General features: G+C 40.8%; 1 long non-coding RNA gene across 2 annotated transcripts in view; it reads right to left on the minus strand.

Moving 5' to 3' along the window:
* Window positions 1-17,687, minus strand: part of LOC140210914 (uncharacterized) — a 30,301-nt gene extending 12,614 nt beyond the window's left edge. For both annotated transcript variants that reach the window (XR_011889333.1, XR_011889332.1), the window contains exons 1-2: window positions 17,633-17,687; window positions 328-507 (exon numbers count right to left, since the gene is read on the minus strand). This is a non-coding gene — a long non-coding RNA (uncharacterized lncRNA). The remainder of the gene's footprint in view (window positions 1-327; window positions 508-17,632) is intronic.
* Between the last annotated feature and the right edge of the window lie 3,874 nt (window positions 17,688-21,561).

A 21,561-nucleotide genomic window follows, 5' to 3' on the forward strand; every position in this document is an offset into this window, starting at 1 on the left:
ACATCAGATTTCCCAACACAATGTGGAGGAAGCATCACCACTCATCCGGAGACTCTACACACACACCACGTGATCTTGCATCACAAAGCAGAGGGCAGGGCAGATCTGCGGCAAACAGCCTCATGTGACCTGTTGGCGGGACTCCCACTTCAATTCTGCGGAAATAGACAGCCGGGCTCCTGGTTTGGATCATTCAATGCAGATTAAGTGAAGTCGACATATTTTTGACAAGCCCAGATAACTGGAAATAAATGAGTAATTGGCCCTCAGTTCGGAGCTCACGGCCAACATCAGATCTCCCCACTTGGGATTGGTCTCAATACTCACCAACGGGAAAGTGATATCTTCGGCCCGCAGACAGTGATCCCAACCCCCAGCTCCCTGACCCAGGAGGTGAGGAACATTTCCCGATCCTGCAGATGATCCACTTCAGCACTGAGCAGAAAGGAAAACACCGCCCACCCGGAGACTCTGAGCATGCGCGAAGTGATCGTTACTCCGGCACCTCTGTAAAAAAAAAATAAACAAACGGGGAATTTAACAGCAGTCGCATATTAAATAGAGGGAATTTTACGGAAGCACGGTTTGGGGAGAGGGGGTGCTGGCTGTTGGGGAAAATACCAGTAATAACATTGGGATATTTGACCGTTTTTTTGTGAAATCCTGGAGCTGTGACTATTTTTTATTTAGGTATTTGTGAAATTCCTCCTCACTCGACCCGTTGTCCTAGGAAGCTGGGGAATACCTGTACACAAGTGTGAGCATTTTTCCGCTCTTTCCAATGGGTACCATTGGATTCCAGGTTGAGCTAGATTAAGCAAGGGATGAACATCGAAACCTAAGGTTAAAAGTCAAAAATAATGAAAGAAAAATTTACTGCTCGCTTATCTTACGGCCTGATTTTGATGAAATATTCAAGGTAATCATCCAAAATCATCTTCTACACCTGGATAAATTTAGTTGTTTTTTACAAGCCAAATGGAAAATAACATTTCTCGGCTATAAGCTAGTTTTACATTATTTCAACTATCATTAATAGCAGATCAACCCCTTGGCTTAGCTCCACCAACTACAGTTGATTGGAAAGAGGCTCGTTTTCTCTTTGTGTTGACAAGAAAAAGAGTAATTTAGTGAGGCAATGAACAAGATGAAATGCTTTTCCAAACCTCTCAAATGGTACCTCTCCTCCCCGTTAACATTTGTCACTTCCAAAATACGATATTTTTTATTCATATAGATACGATAATAATTTATGTAAAGATTCAAGCTTCTTTAACTTTTTATATATTTAAAGACTAAACAGGATCTGTATAGGTCTAACCATGTAATACCTGACGTGTGAGGATATTGAGAGTATCGACACTCACAGATACACTTCCTGTCCAACCATTTCTGCGAGAGAAACAGTACGAGGCAGAGCTGCCAACCTTTTGATACTAACATTCAGCAATATTCGTGGCTTTGGCAAAAGTTCATTAGACAGTCTTTTTTCATACTTGATTACTTGGTTCCAATTTAGGTAGCTAAAAGTGTAAGAAGCTTATTTGTTTTACTTCTGTTATTCTTTTCCTGTTTAGGAACACTGCTAAGCGCTGCAGGTCCTGCTGTCTGCTCTGACTCAGTCGTATTAGTAAAGCTACATCTATGGTGGTCCGTGGATTATTCGCTAATACAAGAGTAAATTTTTCCCACTAACAACCCTATGGCTTCTAAGCAAACAAAGTTAACTTCTTTCTTTCGTAAACAAGCTGAGTGTAACAAGAGTAACGTACAAGAGATTAATAACGGTAAAAGAGACAAAAGCTGTGTTTTGCCTGCTTCTAGTTCAAATTTTCTAACCGGGTCCAAATGCAGTTCTGAAAGTAATGGTCCTTCGAAGTCAGGCTTGTATCCCTGTTCAGGTGTTTGGACTGAAGAAATGTGGAAGAAAAAGAAGGAAACTTATCCCTGGTTAGACTTGAAGGATGATAAACTTGAGTGTAAACTTTGTGCAAACAAAAGCAATCTGACACTTTTCACTTCTAAGGGTTTGAGGCTGTCAAATGAATGGCGGATGTACCAAGTATCCTATTATGGAGCCGATCCAAGTACACGCTTGAAGTCTCTCAGAAAACAAAATTGTTGATCACAGACTATCAAAAGCTCACACTGCTGCTCTAAGTGTTGAAAATACAGCTAGTGAAGATGCTCTTGAAAAATTCTGTGACACTATGAATATTTCGCATCTAAAGGCAACTTGTTTAATTTTTCGTTCTGCATATTATTTAGCTCAGAATGACAGATCATACTCTGATCACTTTGGCTTATTGGAACTTCAAACAAAAAATGGTATTGACATTGGAATTGGACTGCATTCCCACACTAGTGCTACAGAGATAATTAATCACATAGCCATTAATATGAAAAAGAAAATCTGCCAGCATATCAAGCAGATAAATGGCAAATTTTGTGTTCTCATTGATGAATCAACAAGCCTGAGAATTAAGACCACCCTAATAATTTATTTGAAATGTGAAAGCGACAAGGAAGGTGATCCCTATTTTATGTTTTTAGATCTAATTGAACTGCCTGATCAGAAAGCTGCAACTATTGCTGAGCATCTATTGAACTGTTTCAATAACCATGGATTTGATGACTCTTACTTGAAACAGAACCTTGTAGCATTTGCTAGTGATGGGACGAGCATAATGCTTGGTGTCAAATCTGGTGTTGCTACAATTCTCAAAAGGAACATTACCCTGATGTGATAATTTGGCACTGCCTTAATCACAGATTAGAACTTGCAGTAGGTGATTCAGTGAGAGAAGTTCATGGAATAAATCATTTTCAATCATTTATGGACAAATTGTACTCTGTTTACAGTAGATCGCCTCGCTATCAAAAGGAAATGTCTGAATGTGCCTCTCAACTAGAACAACAAATTTGCAAAATAGGCCCTGTTCTTGGCAACAGGTGGGTAGCTAGCTCATTTTGAATGGTTTAGCAGTGTGACAAAATTATGAAGCACTGTGTTTTCATTTTCAAAAAGCAATGAAGGATGAAACAAGATCTGGGAGCGACAGAAAAACCTATGAAAGTCTGTTGAAAAGACTCTCTTCAGAACAGTTTCTATTGGACCTAGCTCTAATGTATGACACGGTATGACTTGGTTTACTGTCAGAGTATTTACAGAAACGCACTACTACGATTGTTTATGCAGACAAACTGATCCAACAGAGCATAAGATCACTGCATGGAATGAAAGAGCAACCTGGTACAAAAACTCTAAAAGCTCAAGGCAGTTGAAAAGGGGAAGTTTGGAGAAATTATCTTAACAAGCAACAACAAAATTGTCTCCATTAATTTTCTGCAGTTTCTTACTAGTCTTATAAACAATTTGCAGCACAATATGTTCACGGCAACATCCTTGAAAGGTTCTCAAACTTCTAAACCTCAAAGTATGTATAAATCTCCGCTAAATGAAATGTGTGTCCTTGATAAAGAACACATGCTGAAATATCGCCCAGTTATAGAGAAGCTGCAATATCATCTCTGTCTAAGAGGTTTAAGCTTTCTTCTTCCTCTGTAATAAATGCCTTCAGAGATTATGTGGAGGATTGTGGACGCTGCATTCCCCAAGATTTAAGCCAATTACTGAGCTGTTCACAAGTTATTGCTATTAGTACTGCTGAGTGTGAGACAGGATTCAGTCACATGAACTTGATAATAACAACAACACGCTCAAGGATTCTCATAGATCATGTATCAGCACTTATGTTTGTTAAGCTACACGGACCTCCTCCAGTTCAGTGGAATCCTGAGCTGTGTGCCACATCACGGCTGTGGTACCACAAATCAGATGACACCAGGACAAGAGTTGATTCAGACCGCCAAACACATATTACATCTGACCCTTTGTGGAAATTATTGTGAAATCTCTCATTGGTGGCATTTAGTAAGTAGGTAATTACTTTCAAATTGGTAAAATACATGATTACCGTCTTTTTCTTTACTTGCTTGATAATTATATTTTATAATTAATGAGTGCAAACATGTAATACTTTGTCATATTATTAAGTATTATATGTTTAATTGTACCAGTTATACACTGAAATATACTGATAGGCTATACTCTTGTTAATGTCTTAACTACAGGTGTCCCCCGCTTTTCGAACGTTCTCTTTACGAAACCTCACTGTTACGAAAGACCTACATTAGTTACCTGTTTTCACTAACAGAAGGTGTTTTCACTGTTACGAAAAAAAGGCAGCGTGCGCCTCGAGCAGTCGCTCCTCCCCCGGATTCGGAACTGCATTCTAGCCGGCATTGCTTAAACACGTGCCTGTGAGCAGCCGTTAGCAAGATGAGTTTTAAGGTATCGGAAAAGCCTAAAAGAGCTTGTAAAGGTGTTACACTTAGCGTAAAACTAGACATAATTAAGTGTTTCGATCGTGGTGAACGAAGCAAGGACAATGTGAGTTTGGCTTGTGGAAGTTGATGAAGATGATGTTGAAGAGGTTTTGGCATCCCATGACCAAGAACTGATAGATGAAGAGCTGATGCAATTGGAAGAGGAAAGGATAACAATTGAAACCAAATGCAGTAGCGAAAGTGTAGTCGTCCAGGAACTGAATGTGAAGCAACTGCATGAGATTTTCGCTGCAATCGACAACAACGATTGCAGAAAAGTATGACTTTAATTTTGAAAGGGTACGTAGGTTTAGGGCATATTTGCAAGATGGTTTGCGTGCTTACAAAGAACTGTATGACAGAAAAATGCGCGAGGCTAAGCAATCAAGGATGCCTTCCACATCAGCCACAGCAGACGATGAAGCTCAACCTTCGACATCGAAGCAGGCAGACATAGAAGAAGATGACCTGCCTGCCCTGATGGAAACAGAGGACGATGAGATGACACTCCAGTGTCCCACCACCCCAACCCCCGGCCGCGGACCGATATATTGCCGCGGAGTATGCAGCGGTAGCCGGGACGCACCCGGCACACCTTTAAGAAAAAAGCCGAAATAAACAAGCTAATTAATTAGGTGCTGCCCGGCGACTCGCCTCTGATCTGGGCCGACATTTACATGCCAGGTGGCACCTAATTAATTAGCTTATTTCGACTTTTTTCTTAAAGATGTGCTGGGTGCGTCCCGGCTACCGCTGTACCCCTGCATGCTTCGCAGCAATGTATCGGTCGGCAGCCTGGAGGGTGGGGACCATTGCACCACCCCAACCTCCGACAACTCAGCCTAACACACCATCATCAGTGTTCTCGGTGCTGTCTTTCCAACTCCGGTAACTGATACTACACTGTACATACATTATTTCTACTTTATATAAGCTGTGTATTTTTATGTATTATTTGGTATGATTTGGCAGCTTCATAGCTTATAGGTTACTGGAGAGAGTGTTTCTGCCGAGAGCGCTTGCGTGAGATTTTCGCTACGGAGAACAGCTCGTCAATGATTCTAAGGAAGTATTTCTACTTTATATATGGTGTGTATTTATCATATCATTCCTGCTTTTACTATATGTTACTGTTATTTTAGGTTTTATGTGCTATTTGGCATGATTTGGTAGGTTACTTTTGGGTCTGCGAACGCTCACAAATTTTTCCCATATAAATAAATGGTAATTGCTTCTTCGCTTTACGACATTCCTGCTTACGAACGCTCTACCTTCGGATGGCGGGAGAAACCTGTATCACTATATTTCTGTGGAGTTCTGGAATTCATATATTTCTTTCATCTTAGTTTAGTGCTTGACATTATAAGAAGCCCTATTCATTCATATAATATATATCACACCCAATTTGTGTACCTGCTCATTACATGAATGGGGCAAGGAAGTCACCCAATACATGAAAAGAGCAGGTACACAAATTGGGTGTGACATACGAGCAGTGACTGATAAGTTTGTGGCCTAAGGTGGAAGGAGTCAATTTTACAAAACCTAGCAATTTTCAATTGTCTGAAACAGAAATACCACAAAAGTTATTAACTTCAAACTTTCTGCACAATCACTCAAAGAGTTGAACTGCACATGCATGTAACGAGAGCTGTATAACCTCAGGCCACGAACTCATTAATCACCCCTAGTACAGCTCTGGCACCTAAAACATTGGCACTGCACACCTGTGAGAAGTGGCAGATGGAGTTCAACCCAGATAACTGTGAGGTGGTTCATTTCGGTAGGTCAAGTATGACCGCAGAATATAGTATTAATGGTAAGACTCTTGGCAGTGTGGAGGATCAGAGGGACCTTGGGGTTCGAGTCCATAGGACGCTCAAAGCTGCTACGCAGGTTGACTCTGTGGTTAAGAAAGCATATGATATATTGGCCTTCATCAATCGTGGAATTGAATTTAGGAGCCGAGAGGTAGTGTTGCAGCTGTATAGGACCCTGGTCAGACCATACTTGGAGTACTGTGCTCAGTTCTGGTTGCTTCACTACAGGAAAGATATGGAAACCACAGAAAGGGTGCAGAGGAGATTAGATTAGATTATGAGGACACGCAGTCCTCGTTTATTGTCATTTAGTAATGCATGCATTAAGAAATGATACAATGTTCCTCCAGTAGATATCACAGAAACACAAGACAGACCAAAACTAAAAAGCTGACAAAAACCACATAATTATAACATCTAGTTACAACAGTGCAAAACAATACTGTAATTTGATAAAGAACAGACCACGGGTACGGTTAAAAAAAAGCCTCAAAGTCCCGATAGCCCCATCATCTCACGCAGACAGTAGAAGTAGGAAGAAACTCTCCCTGCCATGAACCTCCAGCGCCGCAAACTTGCCGATGCAGCACCCTGGAAGCACCCGACTACAGCCGACTCTTGAGTCCGTCCGAAAACTTCGAGCCTCTGACACCGAGCACCATCTCTGCCAAGGGCTTCGACCCCGGCCCCGGCCGCTAGCAACAGGCAAGACCAAGGATTCGGGGCCTTCCCCTCCGGAGATTTTGGATTACACAGTAGCAGCGGCAGCAAAACAGGCATTTCAGAAGTTTCTCCAGATGTTCCTCCGTGCTTCTCACGTCTGTCTCCATCAAATCAGGATTGTGCACAGCATCCTACTTGACAGATACCGATATCATTCACCGGAAAGGCCGCGCGCGCTGCGTTGCGTTGCGTCGCCATCTTCTCCTCCTTTCAAAAGAAAGTTTGAAGATTTACAAGGATGTTGCCTGGATTGGGAAGCATGCCTTATGAAAGCAGGTTGAGTGAACTCGGATTTTTCTCCTTGGCGCGATGGAGGATGAGTGGTGTCCTGATAGAGATGTTTAAGATGATGAGAGGTATTGATCGTGTGGATAGTCAGAGGCTTTTTCCCAGGGCGGAAATGGCTGTCACAAGAGGACACAGGCTTAAGTTGCTTGGGAGTAGGTACAGAGGAGATGTCAGGGGTAAGTTTTTCTTTAAGCAGGGAGTGGTGAGTGCATGGAATGGGCTGCCGGCGAAGGTGGTGGAGGCGGCTACGATAGGGTCTTTTAAGAGACTTTTGGATATGTACATGGAGCTTGAAAACAATAGAGGGCTATGGGTATCCCTAGTAATTTCTAAGGTAGGGACATTTTCGGCACAACTTTGTGGGCTGAAGGGCATGTATTGTGCTGCAGGTTTTCTATGTTTCTCTGTTTCTATATTATGTATTGGATTGAACTGCTGCCGCAAAGTTAACAAATTTCATGACACATGCCGGTGATGATAAACTTGATTCTGATTTGGATTGTTTTTTGATCTGGGAGAGGAAAGCCAATGGGATGATAGAGTTGGCTAGAGTTGGGAACAAAAGAGGTCACGTGATGTCCTGCCATTGACCGGGCGCTTCCCTGAATAACTCCTACAAAAACTTCTTTGCAACCTGTTTATAAGGCTCTCATACAACCTTAATAAAAGCAATGGTTAAAAGGAAAAATCGTGGAAATCCTACTGGCGCTATCACTGTCAGTTTTGCACTCCCGGAAGCGTCTGGAGTTGAGGGACGCAGGAGCAATGGTGATGAGGCCTGCTCGTCAGATAGTTCCTCTGAGTCTGCGGAGGGTCCGAGGACGACGGCAGCGCGACACAGTGATGGCTCGGGTAGTGACCTCACGGCTGCGATTCATGAGTTGGCCAATGCAGTCCGGACTTTAACCAGCAGGATGGACAAATTCGAGAGTCATTTAGACTTTATCATGCAAGAATCTAAGGAAATGAAGCAGACTTTGGAATCTTTAAATTGGCGAACCCAGGATTTAGAAAATAATAGGAAGGATGTTGTGAATAGATTACAAAGCCTGGAAAAAGAAAAAGATTCCTGGAGGACTGAGAAAGTAAAAATAATGGATAAACTGGACTCCCTTGAAAACTATAGCAGAAGAAATAATTTCAAAATAGTGGGTTTAAAGAGGGATTGGAAGGAAGAGACGCAGTAACTTTCTTTCAAGAATGGATCCCCAAAGTCCTGGGGAAAAAGCATTTTGACAAAGAATTAATTATAGATAGAGTCCACAGGACTTTAATCCTCCAACCACCTCCACAGCAAAGGCCGCGCTCTATACTTATACGCTTTTTGAAGTATCAAGATATAAAGGTCTTCAATATTCTTTATAATATCCAGCAAAGCTGAGAATTACTCTGTCAGACGGAGGGAGGAAATTTTTTACTAACCCTCAGGAGGCGATAAACTTTATTCAAAAAAATATTTGAGACATCGTGATTCAGAATATTCTTCTGGAACAAGAGGCCTAGAAAGATGTATCTTGGACAAACTATAAGAAAATTATTTGATTTTCTTTATTAATATAGATCAATTTTAACAACATTATAATCTTGAGCTTTGAATCTATATGATTACAGATGAAGACTATTATGATTTAAAATATTGATCATGGATGGTCTTTTTGAATTGCACTTTTTTTTTTAAGGCATCCGTTAGTCTTGCAAGACCATGGATCTGCGCCTGGAAAGTCTTCACTCTCCAGGGCGCAGGCCTGGGCAAGGTTGTATGGAAGACCAGCAGTTGCCCATGCTGCAAGTCTCCCCTCTCCACGACACCGATGTTGTCCAAGGGAAGGGCATTAGGACCCATAAAGCTTGGCACCAGTATCGTCGCAGAGCAATGTGTGATTAAGTGCCTTGCTCAAGGACCAAACATGTTTCCTCGGCTGGGGCTCGAACTCACGACCTTCAGGTAGCTAGTCCAATGCCTTAACCACTTGGCCACGTGCCCACGTGAATTATACTACTTAGGAACTATATAGCTCATCTAATTTTGTTATAACTAGTATGAATAGCTTTGATTATATAGATGTCATCTTTTGATATAGAAACATAGAAACATAGAAAATAGGTACAGGAGTAGGCCATTCGGCCCTTCGAGCCTGCACCGCCATTTATTATGATCATGGCTGATCATCCAACTCAGAACCCTGCCCCAGCATTCCCTCCATACCCCCGATCCCCGTAGCCACAAGGGCCATATCTAACTCCCTCTTAAATATAGCCAATGAACTGGCCTCAACTGTTTCCTGTGGCAGAGAATTCCACAGATTCACCACTCACTGTGTGAAGAAGTTTTTCCTAATCTCCGTCCTAAAAGGCTTCCCCTTTATCCTCAAACTGTGACCCCTCGTTCTGGAATTCCCCAACATCGGGAACAATCTTCCTGCATCTAGCCTGTCCAATCCCTTTAGGATTTTATACGTTTCAATCAGATCCCCCCTCAATCTTCTAAATTCCAACAGTACAAGCCCAGCTCATCCAGTCTTTCTTCATATAAAAGTCCTGCCATCCCAGGAATCAATCTGGTGAACCTTCTTTGTACTCCCTCTATGGCAAGGATGTCTTTCCTCAGATTAGGGGACCAAAACTGCACACAATACTCCAGGTGTGGTCTCACCAAGGCCTTGTACAACTGCAGGAGTACCTCCCTGCTCCTGTACTCGAATCCTCTTGCTATAAATGCCAGCATACCATTCGCCTTTTTCACCGCCTGCTGTACCTGCATGCCCACTTTCAATGTCTGGTGTATAATGACACCCAGGTCTCGTTGCACCTCCCCTTTTCCTAATCGGCCACCATTCAGATAATAATCTGTTTTCCTATTTTTGCCACCAAAGTGGATAACTTCACATTTATCCACATTAAATTGCATCTGCCATGAATTTGCCCACTCACCCAACCTATCCAAGTCACCCTGCATCCTCTTAGCATCCTCCTCACAGCTAACACTGCCACCCAGCTTCGTGTCATCCGCAAACTTGGAGATGCTGCATTTAATTCCCTCATCCAAGTCATTAATATATATTGTAAACAACTGGGGTCCCAGCACTGAGCCTTGCGGTACCCCACTAGTCACCGCCTGCCATTCTGAAAAGGTCCTGTTTGTTCTCACTCTTTGCTTCCTGTCTGCTAACCAATTCTCTATCCACATCAATACCTTACCCCCAATACCGTGTGCTTTAAGTATGCACACTAATCTCCTGTGTGGGACCTTGTCAAAAGCCTTTTGAAAATCCAAATATACCACATCCACTGGTTCTCCCCGATCCACTCTACTAGTTACATCCTCATAAAATTCTATGAGATTCGTCAGACATGATTTTCCTTTCACAAATCCATGCTGACTTTGTCCGATGATTTCACCGCTTTCCAAATGTGCTGTTATCACATCTTTGATAACTGACTTCAGCAGTTTCCCCACCACCGACGTTAGGCTAACCGGTCTATAATTTCCCGGTTTCTCTCTCCCTCCTTTTCTAAAAAGTGGGGTTACATTAGCCACCCTCCAATCCTCAGGAACTAGTCCAGAATCTAACGAGTTTTGAAAAATTATCACTAATGCATCCACTATTTCTTGGGCTACTTCCTTAAGCACTCTGGGATGCAGACCATCTGGCCCTGGGGATTTATCTGCCTTCAATCCCTTCAATTTACCTAACACCACTTCCGTACTAACATGTATTTCGCTCAGTTCCTCCATCTCACTGGACCCTCTGTCCCCTAATATTTCTGGAAGATTATTTATGTCCTCCTTAGTGAAGACAGAACCAAAGTAATTATTCAATTGGTCTGCCATGTCCTTGCTCCCCATAATCAATTCACCTGTTTCTGTCTGTAGGGGACCTACATTTGTCTTTACCAGTCTTTTCCTTTCTACATATCTATAAAAGCTTTTACAGTCAGTTTTTATGTTCCCTGCCAGTTTTCTCTCATAATCTTTTTTCCCCTTCCTAATTAAGCCCTTTGTCCTCCTCTGCTGAACTCTGAATTTCTCCCAGTCCTCAGGTGAGCCACTTTTTCCGGCTAATTTGTATGCTTCTTCTTTGGAATTGATACTATCCCTAATTTCTCTTGTCAGCCATGGGTGCACTACCTTCCTTGATTTATTCTTTTGCCAAACTGGGATGAACAATTGTTGTAGTTCATCCATGCAACCTTTAAATGCTTGCCATTGCATATCCACCGTCAATCCTTTAAGTGTCATTTGCCAGTCTATCTCAGCTAATTCACGTCTCATACCTTCAAAGTTACCCCTCTTTAAGTTCAAAACCTTTGTTTCTGAATTAACTATGTCACTCTCCATCTTAATGAAGAATTCCACCATATTATGGTCACTCTTACCCAAGGGGCCTCTCACGACAAGATTGCTAATTAATCCTTCCTCATTGCTCAAAACCCAGTTCAGAATAGCCTGCTCTCTAGTTGGTTCCTCGACATGTTGGTTCAAAAAACCATCCCGCATACATTCCAAGAAATCCTCTTCCTCAGCACCTTTACCAATTTGGTTCACCCAATCTACATGTAGATTGAAGTCACCCATTATAACTGCTGTTCCTTTATTGCACACATTTCTAATTTCCTCTTTAATACCATCTCCGACCTCACTACTACTGTTAGGTGGCCTGTACACAACTCCCACCAGCGTTTTCTGCCCTTTAGCGTTACGCAGCTCTACCCATATCGATTCCACATCTTCCCAGCTTATGTCCTTCCTTTCTATTGCGTTAATCTCATCTTTAACCAGCAACGCCACCCCATGTTTAATTTATGTTTAAATTATGTTTAATTTTTGGTATGCTGGATATGTATTAAGTTACAATATTTAGGGTTATATTTAGTAAATGTCTTTGAATTCTCTTCTTTATTTGGATATATTGCTATATTAATGATATTTACTTTCAAAATTATAGATTATGTCAGATATTTAGTAATAATGGTGTGGAATATAATTTTTTACAGATGTTTAATTAAGGAGTTATGGGGGAGTTGATAATTTTTTCATTTTTTTTAAAAAAAAAATTAATTATGTTATATGTTAAAGAATGTCCATCTTTAGCGCGATGTTTATCGGACCCACAGTAAGAGGGGTTAAGGCGCCGTGGACTTGGAGCGCCAATTGGGAGGGTTTTTCTCCCTTTCTTTTTCTTTTTTTTATTTTTTTTCTTTTATTTTCTTTCCTCTTTGGTTTCCTTTCTATTTTCTATGGAACCAAATATCTCAGAGTCACTCAAAGAAGTGGGATTAATTTATACTTTTTTGTGGGCAGGATTTATCAACAAATAAAATCCAATAACTATGAATACAGCAATTATATTTTTAAGTCTTAATGTTAAGGGGATAAATGGACCAATAAAAAGGAAAAAGGTCCTGGCATATCTTAAAAAAAATCATATTGATATTACCTTTCTTCAAGAAACTCATCTTACAGTGACAGAACATAACAAATTAAAGAGAGGATGGGTTGGTTAAGTAATAGTGTCCTCCTTTAATTCTGAAGCCAGAGGAGCAGCAGTGTTGATAGGGAAGAATTTGCCAGTGAAGGTGGGGGGTACTATCATAGATCCGGCCGGGAGATTTGTTATGGTCAATTGTCAAGTATATTCAGAATCCTGGACACTCTTGAATTTATATGCCCCCAACTATGACGACGAGAAATTTATCCAAAATATTTTTTTGAAAGTTGTTCACAGATATGAAAATCTCTTAATTGGAGGTGATTTCAATTTTTGTCTGGCTCCAATTCTAGATAGATCAGTTAAAAATGTTGTGAAGGTCAGGGCAGCAAAAACCACCCTGGCCTTCATGAAGGACTTGAATAGATGCTTGGAGATGGCAGCAGCCAAGGGAAAGAGACGACTCTTTCTATTCAAAACAATATGGTTCCTACTCTAGAATTGACTTAATTCTAACATCAGCTAAATTAGAAAGTAGGATCATTCAAACAGAATATGCCACCAGACTACTATCCGACCACTCACCTTTAATTTTATCAATTGAACTGCCTGATAAACAAAAAACATTATATAGATGGCATTTTAATTCTTTGCTGTTGAAAAGACCAGAGTTTTGCAGTTTTATTAGAGTTCAAATAGAATTGTTCTGTGAGACGAACTCACCCTCTTCTGCCAATAATATTGGGACACATTTAAAGCATACTTAAGAGGACAGATAATTGGATATGTTAAGGGTATAAAAAATAAATATGTAACAGAATTAAATCAATTGGAGAAAGAAATAACACAATTAGAAAAAGATTGTCAGAATTTAACAACAGAGGAAAATTATAAACAAAATAAAAAATTAGCGTATAATACAAAACAAACCTATAGAGTAGAAGAAATGATACTAAAACCAAAACATCAATATTATGAATTAGGAGAGAGAACCCATAAAGTACTATCTTGGCAATTGAGGGTGGAACAAACTTCCGGAACAATAAATGCAATTCAAACAGGGGAAGGTAAGATTTCATAGAAGCCAAAAGAAATAAATGATACTTTTAAGCAGTTCTATTCAGAATGATATAAATCAGAATCAGTGAGTGATTCTATTCAGAACGATATAAATCAGAATCAGAAAATTGATGATTTCTTGTCTAATTTACAACTTCCCAAATTGAGTCAACAAGATCAGGAAGAATTGAATGTCCCTTTTTCTAGGGATGAAATTGAAGGAGCCCTGGACTTAATACAGGCTAATAAATCGCCAGGAGATGATGGTTTTCCCCCTGAATTTTGTAGAGAATTTAAGGATCAATTAATGCCCCTTTTTATGAGGGCTGTGACTCAGGGTGAGGAGACCCATACTCTACCGGAATCCTTTTCAACAGCAATTATTACGTTAATTCTTAAGAAGGATAAGGATCCGCTAAAACCAGTATCTTATAGGCCTATCTCACTTTTAAATGCAGACTATAAAATTATAACAAAGGCATTGGCTAATAGATTAGCTCGATATCTGCCAAAATTGATTAAATCCGATCAAACAGATTTATTAAAAATAGACAATTATCTGATAATATTGGCAGACTATTGACTATATTACATTTAGCTAGGATGAAGGTGGACCCGACTGTAGCAGTGGCTTCAGGTGCTGAAAAGGCCTTTGATAGACTTGGATGGGATTTTTTAAATTTAAAACAATGGAAAAATTTGGTCTAGGCCAAATATTCATAAATTGGATAAGAGCACTTTACCATCAGTCTAAGGCCAAAATAATTATGAACGGGCAGATTTCATCAGTTTTCTCTCTATATAGATCTAGTAGACAAAGTTGTCCACTATCTCCAGCTCTATTTGTTTTGGCAATAGAGCCATTGGCTGAGGTTGTTAGACGGGATCCAGACATAAAGGGGTTTAAAGTGGCTCAGGAAGAATATAAAATTTATTTGCTGATGACATTTTAGTATATTTGGCTGACCCGGCCGTCTCTTTGGTAAGACTTAGGGCCTTGCTGGACAATTACGGTATAGTCTCGGGATAGAAGTTAAATTTTACCTTTAGGTAGAGGTGACTATGCCCAATATCAATATGGCACTCAGTTTAGATGGGTTAAATTCAACATGAAATATCTGGGTATAAGTTTAATCGTAATTTGGATGACCTTTATAAACTTAATTATTTCCCCTTGCTGCAGAATGTCGAGGACCACCTACATAGGTGGATAAACCTTCCCATCACACTGCTGGGCAGGGTAATCTGTATAAAAATGAAGATAATGTCAAGACTTCAGTATTTTTTTCAGTCTTTACCTATCAAATTATCCAATATTTTTTTTAAGATTCTCAATGGACATATTTCTCTATTTTTATGGTCGGGTAAAATATCTAGAATCCCCATGGAAAAATTAACCTGGGACTATAAATTGGGAGGGTTAAAATTACCAGATTTTGAAAAATATTATTTAGCTGCACAAGCATGTTTTATTGCTTTTTTTTTGATGAGACAACTATTCCTTCTTGGGTTACAATTGGCTTACACATGGTAGGAGAAGAAATGGCAGAAGAATTTATATATAAATGGGACTCCAAATTAATTAAAAAGAAAACAAACAATCCTCTACTGAGACACGTAATTTATAGCTGGGAAAAAATTAAACAATTTATGGGTCTAAAAAAGGGAATATCCTCAAAGATGCCTCTGTATCAGAACAGATTAATACCCATGAGTCTGGGTAATAAATTTCTAGTCACCCGGTATCAGGCGCATTGAAGATTCTTATAATCAGCAGAAGCAATTTATGTCTTTTGAGGGGCTAAAAAATAAATATAATTTATCTAATAACACATTCTTCTGCTATCTCCAAATATGATCTTTTTTGAGGGACTGTTTGGGTCCATCACTGGCCCTACCAAGGTGCTCAGACGTGGAGATTCTAATTCAAAAGGGGAATATAACTAAATTTATTTCTAATATGCATTCTTTACTCCAAGACCAATACCCAGAGCTTGGTATATACAGATCGAGGGAGAGATGGGAGTCGGATTTGGGCATTGTAATTGATCATCAATGCTGGTCACATTTATGTTTGGATAGCGTTATCACTCTTATCAACTCCAGTTACAGAATGATACATTTTAATTTTTTACATCAGTTGTATCTCACACCTGAAAAAATACATAAAAATAAACCAGAAATTTCTGACAAGTGTTTCAGGTGTGGCATTGATGTTGGTACCTTTTTGCTTTCCACCTGGCTATGCACGAAACTGAGATCTTTTTGGATCGATCTGGGGGAGGTACTGGGAAAGATTCTGGGGATGGATTTCTCTCTAGACCCAGAATTGTTTCTTCTGGGGAATTTAGCAATTTTGAGAGTTAATCTCCCCAGCAATAAATCCAAATTTATTAAAATTGCGTTGTCAGTGGCCAGGAAATGCATAGCGGTAACATGGAAATCCGATTCCCTTGTACATATTGATCATTGGAATAAAGAAATGCAAAGTTGTATGCCCCTTGAAAAGATTATTTATACCCTTAGGAATGGATAGACTATGTTCATTGAGATTTGGCAACCATATCTGGATTACTTAAATGCCCAGATTGTTTAATCTATTTATTTTAATTTTTTAAAGTTAATATATCTCTTATTATAAGCTAGTTTCTTTAATTTGTATTTCAAACTGACTCTGAGAGCCGGGTGCCTACTCTTTTTCTCTTTTCTTCTCACCTTTCTTTCCTCTGTCTTTTATGTTTTTTTTCTCCCTCTTTTCTAAATGCAGGGAGATGGTGTTGGGATAGGTGTTCTTTTTTCTCTCAGACTTATTAATGTATTTGAATTAATATTTTTTCAATATGTATTAATTATTGTATTAATGGAGTCCTTATATTTCTTCTTCAAAAAATTAAATAAAATAAGAAAAAGATTTGGGAACAAAACCTCTGTAGATGTGAACTTACCACTATTCAGGACATTTACAAAGACAGGTGTGTAAAAAGAGTCTGAAGGATCATTGGACACCTGAGTCACCCCAACCACAAACTGTTCCAGCTGCTACCATCTGGGAAGCGGTACCACAGTGTAAAAGCCAGGACCAACAGGCTCCAGGACAGGTTCTTCCACCAGGCCATCAGACTGATTAATTCATGCCGATAGTGGCACTCGCAAGCCTTACCACTAAGATATAGTCCCCTTCTAATTCTGTTCCACTAATGAATGAATCACGTATCGCCCCTTTGACTTTCCACTGCCAGATAAAACCCCCCCACCACCAAGTTTCTAAAGTGGACTACCTGTTGCTGTGGGAGATGGCCACAAGAGTACACTGTGATGGCTATTTAACTTCATTCCCCTTCCTGACTCTCACACCCAGTTTCCTGTGTCCTGCACCTTGGGTGTAATTCACCTCTCTTCATGTCATATCTATCATCCCCCGCCCCCTACAACTCCCGGATGATCTGGAATTCATCCACTTCTAGCTCCAGCTCCTTAAAGTGAAGGGTTACAAGCTGCAGCTGGGCACATCTTCTCGGTCAGGGACACTGGACGTCTCCCCACCTTCCCAACAATGTACCCTCTAATTTGTAATGACCAGTGTGCACATAAATCTTGTATGGTGCATTTTTTTTAACCCAGTGACAACATGTGCACCGTGAATTTTATATAGAGTGGTAGTCATTTTAACAGCTAGCAAATCACTATCAATAAGAACTTTTGTCTTCTCTGGGTTCGATGAAGTTCATCTGCACTCTCACACAGCCTATGCAGCAGGCCTGCAGTGGGTTATGAAGGATTTTCTCGCCAGAGCTTTTGCACAGCGTCCATATGTGACTTGCTTGCTAAATGGTGCTTTAAAAAGTCAGATTTCCAAACATCACTCCACTTCTTCCCACTTGCAAATTCTACCCCCAACTTTCAGACCCGACAACCCGCTCTTACCTGCTTCTGAACCTGCTGAGGATTTTTTTTGTGCTGCGCGCATGCGTGATGTTCGGTGACCTCACAACCCTGACGCCTGCGCATTTGCAGCACTGGTGAAACATATGTAGGGCTTTATAGTCATACTTTATTGATCCCGGGGGAAATTGGTTTTCTTTACAGTTGCACCATAAATAATAAATAGTAATAAAACCATAAATAGTTAAATAGTAATATGTAAATTATGCCAGTAAATTATGAGATAAATCCAGGACCAGCCTATTGGCTCAGGGTGTCTGACCCTCCAAGGGAGGAGTTGTAAAGTCTGATAACCACAGGCAGGAATGACTTCCTATGACGCTCTGTGTTGCATCTCGGAGGAATGAGTCTCTGGCTGAATGTACTCCTGTGCCCAACCAGTACATTATGTAGTGGATGAGAGACATTGTCCAAGATGGTATGCAACTTGGACAGCATCCTCTTTTCAGACACCACCGTCAGAGAGTCCAGTTCCATCCCCACAACATCACTGGCCTTACTAATGAGTTTGTTGATTCTGCTGGTGTCTGCTACCCTCAGCCTGCTGCCCCAGCACACGACAGCAAACATGATCGCACTGGCCACCACAGACTCGTAGAACATCCTCAGCATCGTCCGGCAGATGTTAAAGGACCTCAGTCTCCTTAGGAAATAGAGATGGGTAATCACAGTGCTATTACAACCTTTTGCAAGCACCAGTTCCAAGTCCATACCTTAGTGTTTTTGTGTGTATAGAAAATTCAGCAGCTGTTTTAACGCAGAAAGCGTCTCCCATAAACAATATACTCAATATCAACAGGTATTCCGTGTATCTAATGCCAAAGTGCAATCCTTTTACAAACGCAGATATGAAACACAAGAGATTCTGCAGTTGCTGGTGTCACGTACTTCGTGGGTATCTTGTGACTGTCTTATGACATGATGTAATGGTCTTGTGATGGTGGGGTGATGTAATTTTCCTCCAGTGAGAGGTCACATGATGACATGTTCTCAACAAGTATATGACGGGAAACCCCTGTTGTTACGCAGTTGATTCGTTGTTTAATTCCTCAGTTAGTCCGTTATGTTGCGTATTCGTCTTATGACACAGTTTTGTTTTAAAGTGGAGTTTTACTTTCTATTGTAAGGTAAAATTGTTGTGCTGGCAGTTTCACCAATCGCTGCAGTTTTCTTTGGGGTACCATTGATTTACCTTTACAGTCTAGTACCAGAGAGTGAAGACCTTACTAAAGTACGGAAACCCGAAGGATTGAGTAAAGTTGGTGTCGTTCGGCGGTTTTATAAAGGATTGACATGATTGAATCTTCATTCAGAAATAGTGACCTGCATCTGAGATAACCCCTGTAAGATCAGGAAGGTTTCTGCAGTGTTCATTCACCAGGAAAAGGTCAGTTCCTTTAAGCCGTTTTATTTCCTTCATCATGAATGCTTTGGAGAATCAGCAGTAACGTCACATCTTCAAAGAAATCAGTTTCCAGAGAAGTCTGTCCTTATTGACTGTGTAAATCACATGGACTTTCAAATTTACCATTCTAAGACTGTGTTCGAAGTTACCACTTTAAGAACTGTTCTGGAGTTACCGTATAGCAGTTAACTTCTGGTTAAGTTAGTCGTTTGAATACTTTTCGCTATTGTTGAGCAGTTTATGTTTGTTTATAAAACTTGACTCAATTCTACATTCATTGTTGCTGGTCACGTGACACTGGAAATACAGAGACACACACACACACACACAAAATGCTGGAGGAACTCTGCAGTTCAGGCAGCAACTAAACTTGTCTATTTATTCCTCTCCACACTTGCTGCTTGATCTGCTGATTTACTCCAGTATTTTGTAGAAATTAACCACATTTTTTTCAATCATCCAGTTTCGAAATGCTTCTGCTATTTCATTGGTAGCCATATACTGCTGGTCAGGTTTCTCCTCCTCATCATAAACTCTGGACCCCATCTCTTTCTGGAGCCACAAAGCCCTGGCTCATGCTGACAACTCTTTGGTTTCTGACTTTGCTCCACTGAAGATTCACTCGCTAGTTTGCTGTCAAACTTTAGAAGCACATTGCAACAACCCAGCTGTCTGAGGCACAGTCCTTTGAAATTAGTGAAATGATCCAAAAAGTGAAAACAAGCGGGGAAGAAGGGATTTAACCATCTTAGTTCAGAGCCCTGAAGAACGTTAAAACCACAGTGAGCTTATCATCTTATTCAGCCTGGAGAAAATGATGCAGGAAATTCATGCAGGTGTAGAAGATGAGAGGGATCAGTCCTGTGAATAGCCACAGGCTTTTCTCCATGATTGAAATGGCTAACACGAGGAAGCATAGTTTTAAGCTGCTTGGAAGTAGTTGCAAAGGAGATATCAAAGATAAGTATTTTTACACAAAGAGTGGTGGGTGTGCGAAATGCACTGCCTGACAATGGTAGAGGTGGATACAATAGGGTCTTTTAAGAGATTCTTAGAGAGGTACATGGAGCTTAGAAAAATACAGGGCTCTGCAGTAGGGTCATTCTAGGCGTTTTCTAGAGTAGGTTACATGCTTGCACAACATTGTGGGCCGAAGGGCCTGTTATGTGCTGTAAGCTTCTATGATTCTATGAAATTCAAGGGAAATCTCTTCTCCCACGGAGTGGTGACTAGTTGCAACCTGTCATCAGAAGGTAGAGAGAGAGGTGAACAGCAGGGATAGAGTTTAAAATACTGATATGGAACAGAAGCATGGGCAAGGACCAGGTAGACTGAATGACCTCTCTACTGTACACTGTGAGTTTGGCAGTGACAGTAAGTACCTGAGACACGGGATTTGATACAGAACTGATTGACCTTTCACAGATCGACAATATTAAACACCAGACTAGTTTAATGCAAACATCAGCAAAACAGACTCCTCCAATGCTCAGTGACCAGGGTTCAGTCCTGGGTGCGATAAGCAGCTGCAAGAACTGCAGAATCTGACAGTAACAGTCCCTCATGAACCTGAAGCTGCCTTCCGTCACCATGATGGTTAAACATTTAACACTGAGCTTATTTGAACTACCTCCCTGATATGGCGATGCTGGTGTCGCCGCAGCTGGGATAATTGAGTAAAACTCTTTGCTCACTCTGGACAGAACTGTGGCCTCTATTTATTGTGAACTCACTGGAGCATCACAAGTTGGGTTGACTGAATGAGTCTCTTCGCACACATGGAGCAGGTGAACGGCCGTTTCCCAGTGCGAAGGATGAGAGGGGATCTGATTGAAACATATAAGATTACTAAGGGATTGGACACGCTGGAGGCAGGATGCATGTTCCCGCCGATGGGTGAGTCCAGAACCAGAGGCCACAGTTTAAGAATAAGGGGTAGGCCATTTAGAACGGAGTTGAGGAAAAACTTTTTCATCCAGAGAGTGGTGGATATGTGCAATGCTCTGCCCCAGAAGGCGGTGGAGTCCAAGTCTCTGGATGTTTTCAAGAAAGAGATAGATAGAGCTCTTCAAGATAGCGGAATCAAAGGTTATGGGGATAAGGCAGGAACTGGATACTGATTGTGGATGATCAGCCATGATCACAGTGAATGGTGGTGCTGGTTTGAAGGGCCGAAAGGCCTACTCCTGCACCTATTGTCTATTGAAGCTGTTGGTGTATCTGCGATGGCCAACTGAATCCCTTCCAAAATGAGAGCCGTGAATGACATCTCACTGTTAACAACGCCATGGCAATGTATCCAATCAGATTATGGACATGGAACATGTTCGGGCTCTCCTTGTAGCGAGCGGGGTGCTGTCTCCTCCAGCACCTCCACCTCCACATTCAAAGGTTGGCAACACTGAAGTGCTGGTGAACACAGAGATACAGCGGAACTAACGTGCTGTTGTGTTTGTGATTCCCATACACAAATTCTTTGCCTTTTCTACACTGTTAAAAGTTTAGA

Source organism: Mobula birostris, chromosome 16, assembly GCF_030028105.1.
Source record: "Mobula birostris isolate sMobBir1 chromosome 16, sMobBir1.hap1, whole genome shotgun sequence".
In the NCBI taxonomy this organism is placed as follows: Eukaryota; Metazoa; Chordata; class Chondrichthyes; order Myliobatiformes; family Myliobatidae; genus Mobula; species Mobula birostris.